We start from the raw sequence: 15,216 nt of genomic DNA on the forward strand, positions 1-15,216 counted from the left end.
AGGCGCCGATCTAGAGGATGAGGCCACATTTGTTCTGACCTAGGCCGACGGCTCCCGGATGGTGACACCCCGGGAAGGTTGAAGTGGAGATTGGACTTGGCCCTCTCCCGGGCCGATGGAGGATTGATCGGCAAGCCTTTGCCTCTTATGTTGCCGCCCGGGAGCAGAGGGAGGCGGAGGATGAGCGGGAGGAGTCGGGACGTGCCCTTGAGGTGGAGGCTGCTGTTGTTGAATAGCCTGGCCTACACCAGGGATGAAATGGCTGATGGTCAAAGTCCTTCTGGTCACCATGTCTTCAGGAGCGGAGTGGGTCTTGGAAGAGTCACTGGACTCCGCGGCTTCTTGCGTGGCAACTTGAATCGGATTCGCAGGTTCGGCTTGTATGGCCTCGCGCTGAACAGCCTCGTAAGCATGTTCCCGAAGATACCTGGATGCTACTTTGGCCGATTCATCCCTTATGGGCGTAAGTTCATCCAAACAAGTATACCGTGGGCCGAGGTCACGGGCTTCCCCTACAATGATACTGGGGGGGAGGAAGTTCGCGTGCTGAACATCTATGTAAGAGAGGAGTGGGCTATCTATAAGGAGGGCTTGGCTGAAAGGTTGCCAAATACCGGGTCTGCGCCGAGAATAAGGTGGGAAGCACGAAGTTGCCCGTCTCGGTGAACGAAGATTTCAGACCTTAACACAAAATTTAGGTCTCGAACGTGGACTGTTCTGACTTCCTGAGTGAACACTGAACCATCTACAGCAAAAAGAAAACGAATCAAAGTTAGAGCAAATAATGTATTTACAATGTTGGGAAACATGAGAAATTAAAGGTTAGGATGAACCAACTTCACGTCGTGACAAAGGGGGAGGGATGTCACCGGCAAACCAATTGCCGCGCACCCGGACAAATTCCTCGGCGGAGTTCCTATTAGAGTTCGGCAAACAAGAAATCAGCCGTACCCTGTTATCTCTAGTCTTTAAGTAATAGTTTGATTTCTTCTTTCCACAGAGGCTGTACATATGGTTTATGTCGTGGTGGTCTAACTGCAAGCCGAATGCTTAGTTCAGCTTGGCTACACAACTCACTACTTGGCAAAAGTTGGGGGGAAGTTGGTCGGCACTCAACCCGTAGTATCTAAGGGTGTTAAGTAGGAGGGGGTCTATAGGAAACCTGACCCCGCCTTCTAAGATGGACATCAGTGGAAAAAAGGCAGTGTTTGCCCCTCTATGGAGAGCTATTTCACTTTCGTGACAATAAGCCAACTCCACATCATTAGGGATGCTAAAGGCTTGCCTAAAAGTGACTAAAGGAGCTCCGACGTTCAAAAGGTGAGCAAAACCCATTCTATGACTAGAAATTAAAAAGGAGCTCTGGGGAAGGAAATGAAAATAGAGGAAAGGGGAAGAAAACTTACTTCTGGCTCTAAAGGAGAGGAGGATTCTGGGTTTGTGTATTGGAGCGCAGGGGAATGCTCGGCAGAGAGAAGTTTTGAAGTGATAGAGAGTGAAAAGTGGGAAACTGAATTAGGATGGGTTATTTATAAAAGCCATGGAAAGCATCAGTTGGTGTGCAATAAGTGACGTTAATTAGCAATAGAGGTGGCAAATGGGCGGGTTGGGTCATAAATGGGTTGGGTCATAGATGGGTTGGGTGTATAATTACCCATTTATCCATTTATGACCCGTTTATATATAAATTAATTATCCATTACCAACCCAACCCATTTAATTAGTAACCCACCTATTTAACCCAATATGACCCAAATACCTCTAAAACTACTTGAATACCCTCTTGACCTTCAAAATACCCATAAATACCTAAAATGATGCAAATACCCCTAATCTTCCAAAATTACCAATATACCCTTGGACATCCAAAATTATCCCAAAATACCCATGAAACCTCTAAAATGACCAAAATACCCCTGATATCTCTAAATCACCAAATATGCTTAAAAACCACTAAAATGACCAAAATACCCTCAAAACTCAAAAAATGACCAAAATACCCCCGAAACCTAAAAATTACCAAAATACCCTCCAAAACCTAAAAAATGACTAAAATACTTCCAAAATCTAAAAATGACCAAAATACCCCCAAAACAAAAAAATGACCAAAATACCCTCAAAACCCAATAAAATGACCAAAATACCATCAAAACCTAAAAATGACCAAAATATCTCCGAAACCCAAAAAATGACCAAAGTACCCCCAAAACCCAAAAAATGACCAAAATACCCCCAAAACCTAAAAATTACCAAAATACCCCTGAAACCCAAAAATTACCAAAATACCCCAAAAAATGGCCAAAATACCCCCGAAACCCAAAAAATGGCCAAAATACCCCCGAAACCCAAAAAACGACCAAAATACCCCGAAACCTATAAAATTACCAAAATACCCCCAAAACTTAAAAATTACCAAAATACCCTCGAAACCCAAAAAATTACCAAAATACCCCTAAAACCTAAAAATGACCAAAATACCCCCAAAACCTCAAAAAATACCAAAATACCCCCGAAACTCAAAAAATACCAAATACCCTTGAAACCCAACAAATGACCGAAATACCCTCGAAACCTAAAAATGACCAAAATACCACCGAAACCTAAAAAATTACCGAAATACCACAAAACTTAAAAATTACCAAAATACTTCTGAACCCTAGAAATTTACCGAAATAACCCTAAAACTAAAAGATGATAGAAATGCCCTCGTAACCTAAAAAATGGCTAAAATACCCTTAGAATCTAAAAGATGATCAAAATAACCCCAAAACCTAAAAAATTACTGAAATTCCCTCGAAACCTCTAAAATGAATGAAAGACTCTTAGAACCTTTAATTTGTCAAAAATATCCTTGAAACATCCAAAATACCCTGAAACCTCTATTTCAGTAATTTTAGATGTTTCAGGTGTATTTTGGTCATCTTACATGTTTAGGGGCATTTTGGTCATAATTTGGGTTTCAGGGGGTTTTATCGATCATTTTTTTAGGTTTGGGGGTTATTTTGGTCATTTTTTTAGGTTTTTGGGGGTATTTCGATCATTTTTTAGGTTTTAGGGTATTTTGGTAATTTTTTTAGGTTTATGGGGGTATTTTAGTTATTTTTTAGGTTTTAGAGGTATTTCGGTCATTTTTTAGGTTTAAGGAGTATTTTGGTAATTTTTTAGGTTTAGGGCGTATTTTGGTAATTTTTTAGGTTTAGGGCGTATTTTGGTAATTGTTAGGTTTTGGGGGTATTTTGGTCATTGTAATAGGTTTTGGGGTTATTTTAGTCATTTTTTAGGTATTGGGGTATTTTAATCATTTTACAGGTTTCAGAGGTATTTTGGTCATTTTTTAGGTTTCGGGGGTATTTTTGGTAATTTTAAGGTTTCAAAGGTATTTCGGTCATTTTTAAGGTTTAGGGGGTATTTTGGTCATTTTTTAGGTTTATGAAGCATTTTGGTAATTTTTTGGGTTTTTAGGGTATTTTGGTAATTTTTGGGTTTTGGGGATATTTTAAAGGTTTGGGGGGGGTATTTTGCTCATTTTAGAGGTTTTGGAGGTATTTTTCTCATTTTGTGGGTTTTGGGGGTATTTTGGTCATTTTTTGGGTTTTGGGGGAATTTTGGTCCTTTTTTTGGGTTCCGAGGGTATTTTTATCATTTTTTGGGTTTTGGAGGTATTTTGGTCATTTTTAGGTTTTAGGGGTATTTTGGTCATTTTTTGGGTTTCAGAGGTATTTTGGTCATTTTTTGGGAGTATTTTGGTAATTTTTTTTGGGTTTCAGGGGTATTTTGGTTATTTTTTTAGGTTTTGGAGGTATTTTAGTCATTTTTAGGTTTCGGGGGTATTTTGGTCAATTTTTGGGTTTTGGTGGTATTTTAGTAATTTTTAGGTTTTAGGGGTATTTTGGTCATTTTTTGGGTTTCAGAGGTATTTTGGTCATTTTTTGGGTTTTGGAGGTATTTTGGTCATTTTGTGGGTTTCGGGGGTATTTTGGTCATTTTTTGGGTTTTGGAAGTATTTTGGTCATTTTTAGGTTTTAGGGGTATTTTGGTCATTTTTTGGGTTTCAGAGGTATTTTGGTTATTTTTTGGGTTTTGGGAGTATTTGGTCATTTTTTGGGGTTTCAGGGGTATTTTGGTTATTTTTGGGTTTTGGATGTATTTTGGTCATTTTTAGGTTTCGGGGGTATTTTGGTCAGTTTTTGGGTTTTGGTGGTATTTTAGTAATTTTTAGGTTTTAGGGGTATTTTGGTAATTTTTTGGGTTTCAGAGGTATTTTGGTCATTTTTTGGATTTTGGGGGTATTTTGGTAATTTTTAGGTTTTGGGGGGTATTTTGGTCATTTGTTGGGTTTTGGGGGTATTTTGGTCATTTTTTGGGTTTCAAGGATATTTTGGTCATTTTTTTGGGTTTTGGGGGTATTTTGGTCATTTTTTGGGTTTTGGTAGCATTTTGGTCATTTTTTAAGTTTCAGGGGTATTTTAGTCATTTTGTAGAAATTTAGATTTTATGTTATTTATTTAAATTTTAAATGGGTTTAGTGGGTATTAGTGGGATTATCCATTTAGACCCATCTAATTAAATAACCAAATGGATCTTTACCCATTTAACCCAAATATTCAAATGGGTTGGGTTAAAACTTATCCAAATAAGGTGGGTAATGGGTTGGTTCATGGATATGGATAAAAATTGCCACCCCTAATTAGCAATGATGAAGTAGAAAAGGGAGTGACCTTAGAAATGCCCAAAGCAGTCTACACATGCGCCTCAGTTTATGAACCGTTAGGTAATAATGACTTCAAAGCCGCAGGATCTGAAGCGTCGCGTCTTTTGAGAAGTGCATTTATGGACCGCTGTAACCCCCAAGCATATCCGTTAGGCTTTTCAGGCAAAACACTTCCTCCTTGACTCCTTGATTCATCCCTGGGGCTCGAGGATGAATCAAGGGGAGGCTATTGTACGACACCTAAACGCCCAAGTTCATATTGGGCATTGGACCATGAATCAATGATATGGGCCAAGGATCTAATCTTCACAACGACAATGGCCCCGGCCCAGACCAACGAATAGCCACCAACATGGACTGAGTATTTTTAGGGCACTTAGAAAGCGGATCGCATACGCCCTGCTCACAGGATGCTCGGGAAACCATTCCCGGTAACTATGCACATGCTCGGTCACATCGCTCAGACACATCACCGTTTACGTGTCTGGCAGAACCTTAGGAAACTCCGCTGCTGAACACATTAACTGAAGTGGGGACCATTTCCAAGGCCACTCGTACCTAAAAACCCACTTAAGCCCATTGACATTGGACCCTTCTTTGCACTAAGGGAGAAGATTACGTGCCCAGCAGAATCTTAGAAACACCGCTGCCGAACACATTAATTGAAGTGGGAACCATTTCCAAGGCCACTCGTACCTATAAACCCACTTAAGCCCATTGACATTTGACCCTTCTTTGCACTAAGGGAGAAAATAATGATGATCATCCCATTAACGAAGGCTATAAATAGGAGAAGTGAATGGATAGTTGGTGGATGCAATTCTGAGGGTAAGAAGAGAGTAAGAAAGAGAGAGAGAGAGAGAGAGAGTTAACATTGAGAAAAATGGAGAAAAGTGTTTGCATTGGGTCCCTTAGCCTAGGACAACCCAAGGTAGAATACTCAGACCCACCAAATAAATAGATTGTGAGCCCAAAATAGTGGTTTGGCCCATCAAGCCCGTCCTTGGAGTTTACAATATATATAAAACCTTACGAAATAAATTAAATGACTTCATAAAACCATACAAGACTTAAGTAATTTTTCTTTAATCGTATTTGGGAGTCTATATTCTCTTTTTTCTTTTTCTTTTTTTTTTTTTTTGCCATTTAGTTTACAAGACAAGACGTATGGATTGGGATTCCAGAATAAGATAATCATTCGAAGTTTTTTTTAAAAAAAAATTATTTCAAAAAATAATTAGAGTTTGATATCAAGAAGCCAAAAGAGTTGCCATGACTTTCTTAAAAAAAAAAAAAAAATGAGTTGCCAACTTGCCATGACTTAAAAGAAATTAGTCAACAAAATATTTGAGTGGTACTTTTTTTAATTACAAATATCACTCATTCTAACTAAATCTCATATTAAATTGTGGGATCATTAATTCCATCCTAAATGTCAAACTAATCTCAAATTTTATATGCTAGTTCAATAAAATAAAAAAATAAAAAAATTATATATGATCAGTTCCTTTTACATCAATGCAGCACCATATTTACCAGCACCTAGAATAGAATAAAAGGTAGGTGCTGTCAAACACGCGCCTAAACTGAGTGTGAAACTGGCAGTAGAATGCACACGGCGCCTAAATAGTAGTAGGTGACTGTTCAAAAAGAAAAAAAAAATAGTAGTAGGTGATGGTCAAACCGTCAAAGTTCAATCTTCACCGCCGAGCTCTATCAATAATACAACTTTAATGGCGGATTTGAAATCAAAATCAAACTTTAAATCCCTTTTCCAAATAAGACTGAGCATTTACATTGCTTGTGACCAAAAAAAAAAAAAAATTGTCTATTTTTCATAAAAAAATTAATTTTATTAATTTTATTTAATCACTTTTTAAAAATGTTCATGTCCAATTATTTATTTTATCTTATATTTTATAAAAATATTATTTATTTATATATTTTAATTATTCTTCCAAATTATATATCTCTTTATAAGTAAAGAAAATATTAAAAAACAAATTTACATATGAACAATAATTGTTTATATTTACATTTTTTTTTATAGCAGATAAACTTTATTAAAGACCAAAACAGGCAAAAACAAAACAACAAAGGAGCCACTCACAAATTTGCTGGCATGCCTCTTTTAAGATTACATTTACAAAAGCAAAAAGACTATTTCTTAAATCAAAAGATCCAAAAAAAAAAAAAAAAAAATTAAATATAGACCATTTAGCTAAGGAATGTACTACTCTATTTGCTTTGAGGTTAACCCACTAAAACTAGCATTCACGAAGCTTCCCAATTGCAATCTATATTTGCATATTTATTGTAGCTAAAATCCTATTTTACATAATTTTATATGAATTAATGTTGGTATATTTTGGGATTGATTAGACAAATTGTAGAGATCATACTATTTTAGATGTATGGATGGAAATACTAATAAAAATGGTGGTTGAGAAATTTCTAAAATTGCGGCTTCACCATTATCCATTCACTTTATGGTGTGCTATTGGAAATAGCCAAATCGGCACAAGTACAATTGTTTGCGGACAGCCGTTATTGTAGAGGTCCGTGGAACATTGATTATTTGATTTCATGCCGGCAAAGAATGTCAAGATCTCTTCTTTGAAATAGATTTTTTTTTTTTTTTTTTTTTAAGATTAAATATTATAAATTTAATAGATCTTACATTCCATATTCACAAAATAAAATTTTGGTGAAGTTGACTCTCTTCATTTCACTTGTGTTGAGAAAATGTAGCCTAGTTGATTTTTTTTTTTTTTTTTTTTTGGAGAATCAAGTCAATACTTTTGTTGATCAAAGGGTACTATCATGAATTACAATCTGTTGCACATCACTTGGGATGTTATTCAACGAAACATGGGGACACGGTAAGGTTTTAGAGGCCTTAGCTAGCTTATCTGCTACGACATTCCCCTGTCTCTTACATGAACAAAAGAAGCTGAAACAAAGTTCAAAGCCAGTTTTTTCACTTCATCCAGAATATGACCAAATGAGCTGTAGCACGGAGAGCCCAAATTGATAGCTGCTGTGATAGATTTAGAATCCCCTTCAAAAACCACGTCTACAAGTCCAAGTTGAAGACCGAAATGTACGACTTTTCTACACACGATGGCCTCGACCTCCTCCACTGTTCCAGGTACTGCCATTCTGTCTGAGAGAGCACCACAGACCCTTCCGTCCGCATCTCTAACTACTGCTCCAACTCCTGCCAAATTTCTTTGAACAGAGCACCATCATAATTAACTTTATGCTGTAAGTTCTGAGGCGGGTACCAACGTGTTGCACCTGAGGGCCTGAGCTCAGTAATGGGGGGTTCTTGTGCTAGTTGGAATTCAGTTAGTCTCTCACGCATGTTCTGGTACAACTGATGAAATGGAAGGGAAGATGCTTGCATCCTTGTAGCATTTCTCTTGTTCCGAATACCCCAGGCGACAAAAGTGAACCATTCAGCCAAGTTTGGTTCTTCTAAATTTGTGATACCAATCCACAGATCCCTGAAGTCCATGAAGCACATTGAGAGCTTGTTTTGGAGGACTTCTTCTTCCCACCAAACCTCCTTGAGGACTTGGCATCCCCACAATGCATGAACAGTGTCCTTAACTTCCTCGTTGCACCATTCGCATAGTGCATTCCTTGTGACGTTCCTGACCAATAGATTCTTTTTTGTGGGGAGTGATTCATGGCAAGCTCTCCATAGGAAGTGCTTGATTTTATTTGGGATACTCATGGACCAAATTCTTCTCCAACAACTGGTTTGGGCCGAAGTATCAGATGGGCTAGGAGTGGAAAAATTCTGGTTGGATGATAGCATTTTGTACGTACTCTTTGTCACATATCTCCTTGACTTGGTGCCAGCCCAAATGAGAAGGTTTGGGGCTTGGTTTGAGCTTAGTGGAATTCCTAGTATTTGTTGGGCTTCATGGGGAAAGAATTCCTGTGTTTCCCGTTCTCTAATCCACCTTGGGCCATCCTCATCAATAAGAGCACAAACCTTTGCATTCATAGGGAGGTTTTTTTGAGGAGAGATGATGTGTTTTGTTGACATATCAGGCAGCCACTTATCACCCCTAATTTTCACTTTAGTTCCATCCCCAATCCACCAGTATGCTCCTTGCTTGACCACCTCCCTCGCCTTGAGAATGCTTTGCCAAGCGTATGGCCCATTAGTTTTTACCCCACTTTCAAGGACCAAGCATGTAGGGAAAAACCTCTCTTTGAAGACTTTGTAGAGCATGGAATCGGTATTATGAATTAGTTTTCAAACCTGTTTGCCTAGGAGAGCAAGAATGAATTTTTCCAACTCCCTAAATCCCAAGCCACCATGTAGTTTTGGTAGGCAAAGTTTTTTCCAAACTATCCAATGGATTTTCCTTGCCTCACACAAATACCCCCACCAAAACTTTCTAGTCAATGCTTCAATGTCTTTGCACAAATTTTTAGGGAGTTTAAAACACCTCATAGTGAAGGTTGGCATTGCTTGGATGACTGTTTTGATTAAGATCTCCCGGCCCGCTTGTGATAGGAGTTTTCTTTCCAACCTTGGATTTTGTGCTACACTCTCTCTCTAATATAGCTAAAGGTTTCTTTTTTTGCTCTCCCTACAAATGATGGCATACCCAAATATTTTTCATATTGAGTCACCTCCTCAACTCCCACCAAGTCCTTCAACCTATTCTTAATGTCTTCTTAAGTGTTTGTGTTGAAGAATAATTGTGTTTTGCCACGGTTGATTTTCTGACCAGATGCTTCTTCGTACACTGTGAGGATATTCATCACTGTTTGGCAATCTGAATCATTGGCTCTACAAAAGAGCAAGCTATCATCCGCAAAGAATAAATGGGTGATTTTTGGCCCTTCTTTGCAAAGAGACACTCCACGTAGTTCTCCATTGTCAGCTGCCTATTGAATTAAAGAATGAAGACCTTCTGCACATAAAAGAAATAAGTAAGGTGATAGGGGGTCTCCTTGACGAAGACCCCTACTTGGGTGAAAAAATCCATGAGGTTCTCCATTAATCATGATAGAGAAAGAGACCGATCGAAAGCAACAGCCCACTAGATTCCTCCATTTACCATCAAACCCCAATCTCTCCATGATTTTATCCAAGAATGCCCACTCAACCCTATCATAGGCTTTACTCATATTGAGTTTCAGAGCCATGAACCCTGTTTTGCCTTTTCTTTTATTTTTTTAGGTGGTGGAGTGTTTCAAAGGCCACAAGAATGTTATCAGTTATGAGACGATTTGACATGAAAGAACTTTGAGTCTTGGATACGAGTTTAGGGAGGATTTTTTTAAGTCAGTTGGCTATGGCTTTTGAGATTATTTTGTATATGATATTGCAAAGGTTTATGGGGCGGAAATCTTTTAGGTTTATAGGGGATTTTGTTTTGGGGATTAGGGTAATGAAAGTGTGGTTTAAGTTTGGAGGCATTATTCCCATATTGAAGACAGATAAAGATGCATCTATAACATCAAAACCAACAGTATTCCAATAAGATTTGTAAAAGATTGGGGGCATACCATCCAGGCCAGGGGCTATCATAGGTTTCATTTGCTTGAGTGCTTGCTCTACCTCCATGGTTATGAAAGGTTGGGTAAGGTCGGCATTCATTTGCGTTGTCACTTTTGGTTCAATCCCCTGGAGGATTGGATCAAACCCGACTGTGTTGGCTGACTAGAAAATGGATTGGAAATAGTGCACAAAAGCCTCCCCGATCTTCTGTTCACCCTCCACAACTTCCCCACTGTCCAGGGTCAATTTGGAGATGAAATTTCTTTGATTTCTCTGGTTTGCACGACTATGGAAGTAGGCTATGTTAAGGTCCCCCGCTTTCAGCCAATTCACCCTTGATCTTTGCAGCCATAGGCACTCCTCCTTGACCATTAGATCATGCACCTCAGTCCTCAATCTTCTCACCTGGGAATGGTTGGATCCATTCATGGAATTTGCTTTCGCCTGCATTAGCAATTTTTTCTTTTATTGCAACACGTGGCGGATGTTGCCAAAAGAGTGCTTGCTCCAATCCTGAAGGGATAACCGGCATGCCTCTAATTGTTTTTCCACTCTACCCATCGGATTTTCCATTGCCTGGCTCTCCAATGAGTTTTTTTTGTCACTGCTTCACACCCTTCATCCCTTATCCAAACCGCTTCAAACCTAAAAGGTTTCTTTTTCCTGTAAAACCGTGCATTTTCATCATCAGTACAAATCCACAGTGGGCTATGATCCGAGAGCAAACCAGAGATATGATGAACTTTGGTTGATGGGAACATTTGAATCCAAGGGTTGGTTACTCCTTTATCCAACCTAATCCAAGTTACTGTACCATCAAATTGGTTGTTACACCATGTGAATGGAGAGCCAACAAAACCCAAATCCTAGAATCCACAGAAGTCTAGAGCATCCCTAAAGTCAATCATTTGTCTCTCTCGATGTATTGCACCCCTTAGTTTCTCTTCTGCTTTGACAATCTCATTGAAGTCCCCTGCAAAAATCCAAGGGAGATCCATCTTAAGGCTTAAATGTTTTAGTAGTGCCCAAGAATGTTCTCGGTTGGCCCTTACAGGGTTTCCATAGAATCCTGTAAACCACCAAGTGTCATCCACTCCTGGGTTCACCACTGCATCAATGTACGTTCGGGTTGCATCAAGTATGTGTAAGTTGATGTCTCTGCTCCAAAACAGTGCAAGGCCACCACCTGTACTATGTCTAGAGACTATGTGGACATTGTCTAACTACAGTTTTGCCCTTAAATTCTTCACGTGGATATCTTTTGATTTTGTTTCCATGAGAAAAACAGTTGTGGGGAGAGTATTTTTTCACCATCTCGGTGAGTTCTTGAACTGCACATGGTCGTCCCAAACCACGGTAGTTCCAACTCAAGGTGCTCATTGGTGTCGACGGAGCTGCCTGGTAGCCACCATCGTTGAGTAAGCTTCTGGGGATTCCTCATAGGGCACTAAGACTTTTTTTGTGGGACGGCCACCTTCTTCAGATTCATCACTTCTTTTGTGTTTTCTCTCAATCATGAGCACATCATTTGGGCTACTTTGTTTATCACGTGGAATTCTAACCCACGTTGTTTTGGTTGGCACAAGTTTTTGTTGGCTTTGTATGTTATTAGAAGGCTGGTGATTGGTGCACGACCCAATAGTGGTAAGGGTGTTTTGGGGTTAACTAGGTGTGTTGTTGATGGGCTGAAGATTGGTGCACGGCCCAATTTTGGTAGGGGTGGGTTGGGATTGGCTATGTATGTTGTTTTTGGGCTGTGGAATGGAGCTTGGCCCAATGTTGGTTAGGTTGTGTTGGGTTTGAATTTTTGGTTTTAAATCTAGTTTGGTATTGGTTTTAGTGTGTGTGGGATTTAAGTCTCTCTCTCTGCCATCAATGTTGTCATTGATTTTGGATTTTTCAACGGTTACCGCCCCAGTGCCAGGAATGCAGCCATTTTGGGTATTGAATGCGTTATTCTCCTGCCAATCAGCCTCGGATTCATGAGCATTTATGACCTCATTAATTGTCATAATAGGGATAGTTGTTGGGATTGTCGCCGGGGTTGGTGGGAGATCACGTGGCTGGGCTGTCGGTGGTTGGGTGGTTTGGCCGGTGAGTGTTTATGCTAGAGGTTTTTTGTTTGTTGGGTGTCGCGGTCTGGTTCCAGGTACAGTAATGGAGGTTTTTCTAGTAGTGAGGTCTATCTCTGCTCTCATCCAATCCCCAAAGTTCTGGTTTGACTTTTTCAGCGATCCTTTGCTTTTCAACCAATGCTCATAGTCTCTGTCATCATGAGAGACCAACTCGCACCAATAGCAGAAGTTTGTAGCCTAGTTGATTAATTTCAAACCAAATTTACCAACTTGATTAATATTATGCCAATTATATAAAGGTCCAATTTAGTTTAATAATAGTACAACCTTATTGCAAATATAAAGTGGAGTGAAAAATAAATTTCAATTACACAATATAATTATGAGGTTAATCCCTAATGGGGAAATTCCTTATGGGAAAAACCTTGTGGGGGTTTATCGTTGACCACTATACAGAAGAAATCACTAAGGATTTATTTGGTAGAAGGCTGGAAAAGTAGGAAGATAGAAAATGGTAGGAGGATGGAAAAGTGGGAGAATAGAAAAATAAAAAAGTGAGTTTATATAAATTACTCATACACTCTTGCTAAAAAATGATGACCAATTAAAACAAAAAAGTGATTAAAAAAAAGTAATCACCCAATTTATTAAAAAATAAAAATCATGTCCCCAAAAAAAAAAGTCTAATTAAACCAAAAAGAAAACTATCACACCCATAACCCAGGAAATCAAAAAAAGAAAAAAAGAAAAAGAAAAAGAAAAAAGGCAACATCTAGGAAAAATAAAAATAAAAAAAAGAAAGGAAAAAGAAAATAAAAAAAAGGAAGAGGCAACATGCCTAAGAAAGCACCAAAAAAAGAAGAAGGGGGAATTGGACTAATTGAAGCAGTCTCATTTTTTCCCTTCAGTTTTCTCTCCATTTTGAAGAGAAAACTTTTTGGTGGGCCTAGGGAGAACACATCTGAACCCCACCATTTATTTTCTTTCCTCCCCAACCAACCAAACACATTCCAAAAAAAAATTTCTTCTCATTTTCTCTCCAAAATTTTTCATCCATCATATTTCACCTCCAAACAAACACATCCTAAATATAATTTTGAAATTTTGCAATACAAGAATATGGACCTAGTCTTAGCATTTCTACTTATAGTAGATACTTGCTCATATGATCATATACATCTACAACCCAATTGGATTCTTCTATTTTTTAATCTCTTTGATGCAAATCTACTTAATTCGTGTCTAACATTACAACAATAACTTGATTGGTGTAGGTTGTTTATGCAGTAGCTTGGAACACTTATTAATCTTCAATATGATGCCAGAGAAGATACTTAATACAAAACTCTTGGCACACAACTGTTGTAACAAGATCTCTTCTTCTCAATGTATCATAACTTTATATACGTTTTGGAACCCTAGGGCATGAATCCTATGGCTTTGGTCATCATGAGCCAAAAATTAAAGATTTAATTTACCCCGAAACTTGATTAGTCAACTAGAATTGTGACAAGAATCAAACTTTAATGAAGCTCGATTGATAAAGCTACAGTTAAGGTTGCAGTCAAAGTGGCAGACTTGATAGCTTCTTGAACAATTCTTAAGTAGCGTATTGTGTTTTCAATTTACATCTTCAATCACACTTGAGACACTAATAACTTACAACTCATATAATATTTAATCCTAACAACATAAAATGGATAAAACCTTATCCAACCTAAGTCCTAACAATATCTCAATAACTTAATCTAAATTTTTATTAAAATTATAACCAAAAACCATATTTTCCAAAGTATTTAACCTTTTTTTAAAACACTTTGCAATATTCCTTCTATTTTTTCTTTCTATTTTATTTAAACAATCATTTTTATTATTTCATTTATATAATTATTTTTACTCTATACCCAAAAATTTCACAAGATCAATTGCTCCTCTCCTTATTTCCCTTCAACATTTCCCTTGTCTACAAACAAGCTCTGGATCACACTCTCTTCCTTCACAAAGTCAATCAGCACCTTGAGTCCTTACCCCCATCCCCCAACTTTCAAGCTATTTGATTTTATGATCTTCTCGGAGGGATAATGATATTTAAGTTTATTAATTATTAATTAAGTAATTATTAATTAAGTAACTATTTTTTGAAAAGGTTTTAACCATTATTGTACTTGTATATATACATCCATTGAATATGTGAATTTATTTCATGCACTTGTATATATACATCCATTCTTTAGGTTTGAACCATTATTCTACTTAAAAAAAAAAAAAAAAGGTTTGAACCATTAAGATTTTGCCACATCATTAATCATACTTAATTAATTATTTTAAAAACCTATAATTTATTATCCGTTATCATGTGTATTCAATTACTCCCACCGTCCCAAATTGTTTGGCCTGTATTCCATTTTGGGATGTCCCAAAATTATGTCATGTTTGAAAAGTTAATATACAAGATTAATATTATGGACTTTATTAATATTTCCTTTATGCCCTTATTTTATTTGTGGGATTTTTTTTTTAATTTAAAAAATTAAAAACCTAAATTTTGAAATCCACTATACATGTCATCTTTATTCAAATTATTTTTTAAAAAATGTTTTAAAATAATTTTTTGATAAATTTGTTTAAGGGAAATTTAGGAAATTTTTAAATTTTTTTAAAGAGATAAGACATTAAATGATGTTTCTCTAAATAATTGGGTTTTTCTAATTAGGCCAAACAATTTGGGATGGAAGGAGTATATTTTAAAGGATGTTTCTTGACCATTGAAATTTGATGTTGCATGATTTATCAATTTGATGTTGCTATTTTTACATGAAAAAAGTCCTTAATTTTTATTGTTAAAACTTAAAAGTGTTGATGATATTTTAAAATGAATTATCAATTCTTTTTATGGTTCA

Source organism: Quercus lobata, chromosome 4 (assembly GCF_001633185.2).
Source record: "Quercus lobata isolate SW786 chromosome 4, ValleyOak3.0 Primary Assembly, whole genome shotgun sequence".
In the NCBI taxonomy this organism is placed as follows: Eukaryota; Viridiplantae; Streptophyta; class Magnoliopsida; order Fagales; family Fagaceae; genus Quercus; species Quercus lobata.